The sequence below is a fragment of the Orycteropus afer genome, unplaced genomic scaffold, assembly GCF_000298275.1.
Source record: "Orycteropus afer afer isolate SDZICR_OR568_19922 unplaced genomic scaffold, OryAfe1.0 scaffold00384, whole genome shotgun sequence".
In the NCBI taxonomy this organism is placed as follows: domain Eukaryota; kingdom Metazoa; phylum Chordata; class Mammalia; order Tubulidentata; family Orycteropodidae; genus Orycteropus; species Orycteropus afer.
The window spans coordinates 2,744,655-2,749,413 of NW_006921971.1; positions in this window are offsets into that span (position 1 = coordinate 2,744,655).

Genomic DNA, 4,759 nt, shown 5'->3' on the forward strand with positions numbered 1-4,759 from the left:
GCCAGCCTTCTGGTTAGCAGTCAAGTGCCTTAGGCACTATGCTATCAGAGCTCCTACAACATAAATATACTCTAGTTTAATACATCATCTAATATGTTATGTAAATAGATGATAGTTTATTCATTCATTCTCCCGTTAATGTGCGTGTCTTAGGCTGGGTTCCCGAGAGGAGTGAAATCAATGAATATGTACGTTTGTCAGGTCCACAGAAGAAAGGGCTGAGTACATGCTTCCATAAACATCACAGCCTAGAAACTCCATGAGGCAGTTTTACTTTGTCACATGAATTGCTATGAGTTGGAATAAATTTGGCAATACAAAACAACGAATATGTAGATAAAGATATATAGAAGCAGAGAGATTTACTTCTGGGAAATGCCTCACACAGTTATGGGAAACAGCACATCCCAGGTCCACGGACTAGGTGGCAGCGTGGAGACCTCTGCAGGGTTACACCCCAGGAACCACAAGTCAGGTGACGTGAAGAGTGCAAGGTCAAGAGAGAACGGCGCTTGCCGGAACGTCTTTTTATACACTGGAGGCGGCTGTCCGCCGAAGGACACTTCTCTTTCGACTGATTGGCTGCTCATATCATTGAAGGTGATTACATTGTATCACATTACAGAACAGCACCAGGCCCAGTGCTGGCCAGACCACGGAACCACAGCCGAGCCAAGTTCACACATGACATTAACAATAACAGCACACTTATGTCATTCCATTTTTTTTGCTCTTACATTGTTGCAACATTGTTGTTTGGTTATTAGGTGCTGATGAGTCAGTTCCAACTCATAGCCACCCCACGTACAATAGAACGAGACAGACACTGCCCCGTCTTGAGTCGTCTTCACAATCGTTGCTGTGTTTGAGCCCATCCTCCCAGCCACCGTGTCATCCATCACATCGAGGGTCTTCCTCTTTTGCATGGACCCGCTACTTTACCAAGCATGATGTCTATGGTGGTTATGTTGTGTGTCAACTTGGCTGGGCCTGGTTGAGTGGCTGGGCAGCTGGTGGTAGTTGTTCCCCATGATGAGACTGGCAATCAACTCCATGGTGGGATCAACCACAAGCAGCTGAGTAGCTGCCTTTGGGATGTGGTCTGCTTCCTGTATATAAGGAGAAGCCTTGGGAATGGTCTCTAGCCTATGGCACACTTGGACCCTGCATGGAGCCATGTCGTTGCTCAGCAGCCTGCTATGCTCTGCCAACCTTGGGACTTACAATGGACTTGAGTTAATGGCCTGCCCTGTGGTTGGGTAACATCGGGACTGTGCCTCTTGACTTGTCAACCTTGGGGCTTGTCAGCCTCAGCAGCCAGCAGCTGTCTGAGTGAAGAAACGCCTCTAGCTCCAGTGGGCCGGGAGCAGGGGGCAGAGCTGGACCCCAAGGTTGAGGGGCTTTCACCCAGCCCCTGGAGCCTGGCACTTTGAACTGGGACTCAAAGCCTCCAAACTATAAGAGAATAAACTCCTGTTTGTTAAGGCCACGCCATTGGTGGTGTATTCCTGTCAGAGCGGCACCAGGAACCAGAACATTGTCCTTCTGCAGCGACTGGTCCCTCCTGGTGACATGTCCAAAGGATGAGAGATGAAGCCATGCCATTCTTGCTTCCAAGGAGCATTCTGCTACTTCTTCCAGGACAGACTGGTCTGTTCCCCTGTCAGTCCATGTTGTTTTCAACCCTCTTCCCCAAAGCCACAATTCAAAGGCTTCAATTCCTCTTCAGTTTTCCTTATTCATTGTCTAGCTTTTGCATGTTGCATGAGGTGACTGAAAATACCATGGCTTGGGTCAGGTGCACCTTGGTCCTCAAAGTGGTATCTTTGCTTTTGAACACTTTAAAGAAATCTTTTGCAGCAGATTTGCCCAGTACAATACAGTTCTCGATTTAGTGACTGCTGCTTCCATGGGCATTGGTTATGGATCCGAGTACTATTAAATGCTTGACGAGCTCAATATTTTCTCCATTGATCATGATGTTGCTTATTGGCCCAGTTGTGAGGATTTCAGCTTTCTTTATGTGGAGGTGTCAACCATACAGAAGGCTGTGTAATCTCCCACCTTCATCAGTTAGTGCTTCACGTCATCTTCACGTTCAGCAAACAAGGTTGGGTCATCTGCATATCGCAGGTTGGTCGTAACTCTTCCTCCAATCCTGATGCCGTGTTCTTCTTCATACAGTCCAGCTTCTCAGATTATTTGCTCAGCATACAGACTGAATAAGTATGCTGAAAGGATACAACCCTGACACACACCTGTCCTGATTTGAACCCATGCAGCGTCCCCTTGTTTTGTTTGAACCACAGCCTCCTGGTCTATGCACAGGTTTCGCATGAGCACAGTGAGGTGTTCTGAACTCCCTTTCTCTCCAGTGTGAGCCACATGGTCCAACGGCTTTGCAGTAACCACCCTTCTCTCTGCCTCCTGTGTGGCCTCCGGGAAGTTCTCTTCTCTGTCCTGTTCTCCTTTGTGTTCCCACGGTTTACCCAGGTCATTCTCTTGCTCCTTTGCAGCAGTGACTTGCCCTGTGTCATACCTTCCTCTTCTCATGGTGGACTTTACCTGTGCTCCTGTGTGTGATTCAGAGAGAAACAGACCGCTTATTACAGACTGTCCAAACATCACTCGTTACAGTGAGAATGACAGTCCACCTACTCCTCACTTATAACTATCGCGTTACCTTTCATTCTGAATTTACGACAATAGTGAAAACTCTAATATCTGACTATTTTGCACACTAGTGATACACACCTGGCAGCACTGAAGGTTAAAACACAAGGCAGGGCTAACAGTGCTGTGATGGTTAAGGTTATGGTCGTGGCCCAGTCGTGATTCTCAGTGGTTTGGCAGTTATGGAATGATGTGATTTGGCAGTTATTCAATGGTGTAGCCATCTGCCATTTTGTGATCTGATGTGGTCATCCTCCATTTTCATATAATGCCAATTTTCTCATAACCTCGTGGTCTTTGGAACCTAACCATGTTCATAAGTGAGAATGGGGTGTATTAAAAATACTTAATTGTATTGTACTAAAATGCTGTGCTGGGCACCTTAAATATTTCATACATATATAACCCATTGCCATCAAATCAATGCTGACTCATAGTGACTCTTACAGGACAGACTAGAACTGGTCCACAGGGTTTCCAAGGTTGTAATCTCTGGTGGCACAGTGCCTAAGGCATTTGGCTGCTAACCAGAAGGCTGGCGGTTCAAACCCACCAGCCACACCTCGGAAGGAAAGTGGGACAATCTACTTCCATAGTGATACCGCCTCGGAAACCCAAGGAGGGGTTGCCAAGGAGGGAAACCCAATGAGTCGGATCCAAATTGATGGCAGTGAGTTTGATTTTGGTTTGGAATCTTTATGGAAGCAAAGCTCAAACCAAATCCACCCCTGTCTTGTTGATTCCAAATCACAGCGCCCCTAGAGGACAGAGTGGAACTACACCACAGGGTCTCCAAGGCTGTCAATCTTCACAGAAGCAAAGCCCAAACCACACCCACTGCCCTGGAGTCCATTCTGACCCACAGCGCCCCTAGAGGACAGAGTGGAACTACACCACAGGGTCTCCAAGGCTGTCAGTCTTCACAGAAGCAAAGCCCAAACCACACCCACTGCCCTGGAGTCCATTCTGACCCACAGCGCCCCTAGAGGACAGAGTGGAACTGCCCACAGGGTCTCCAAGGCTGTCAGTCTTCACAGAAGCAAAGCCCAAACCACACCCACTGCCCTGGAGTCGATTCTGACCCACAGCGCCCCTAGAGGACAGAGTGGAACTGCCCCACAGGGTCTCCAAGGCTGTCAACCTTCACGCAAGCTGATTGCCTCATCTTTCTCCCTGAAGCGGCTGGTGGGTTCAAACTGCTGACCTGCTGGTTAGCAGCCAAGCACTCAACCACTGTGCTACCATTAGAATGTTCTATTTAAATATGAGCACAGACTATCTTCCCGATTTTTATCAGGTCCCCTTCTGGTACTTTGTGACTCTGAGCAGAATTTGAAATTGGTCCACGTTGAAACTTAATAGGAAAGTGGATATCTTTTATTATTTTACAGTTTGGGCCAGGCTCATCCTCCGATTTTTATATTTAACCAAACAGAAGAATACTTTAACTATCACAGAGAATAGTGCTTGGCACAAATTCCAGGGCTTGTTCGCTCCTGTTGCCCCAGGCTCTTCATGAAAAGTTTCTCAGAGTCCATGTAAGCTCTTCACAAGGAAACGTGTATGAGAAGAAGGACCGGGAGACATCATGAAGCTGTTATTGAGAATCAGCTACAGGGAAACGAGAGGACACGTTCGGGAGGTGGCAAAGTTTGGAAGAAGCAGTGGACATATTTTGACCTCTCTCAGTTGGAACCTTGAGTCAGTGACAGACATTGAGGCTCCATCAGCGACTGGATGTTTTTCTGCTTGGTGGGAAAACACACTGGGCTAGGAAGACAATGGTAGCACCTTGCTAATTCTTTGGGAAGGAATGTATATCTGTGCATATGAAGGTAGGGCAGATATCAGCATGGAAAAAAGGGTCACCTTTGCTGTCTGCTCTAAATAATGGGACAGAGATAGAATTCCAATGACTGTTGTTGTCTTTGTTGTTGTTGTTATGTGCCGTCGAGTCGGACCCAATTCATAGTGACCCCTCCTTGGGTTTCCGAGGCGGTATCACTATGCAAGTAGATTGCCCAACCTTCCTTCCGAGGAGTGGCTGGTGGGTTTGAACCGCCAGCCTTCTGGTTAGCAGTCAAGT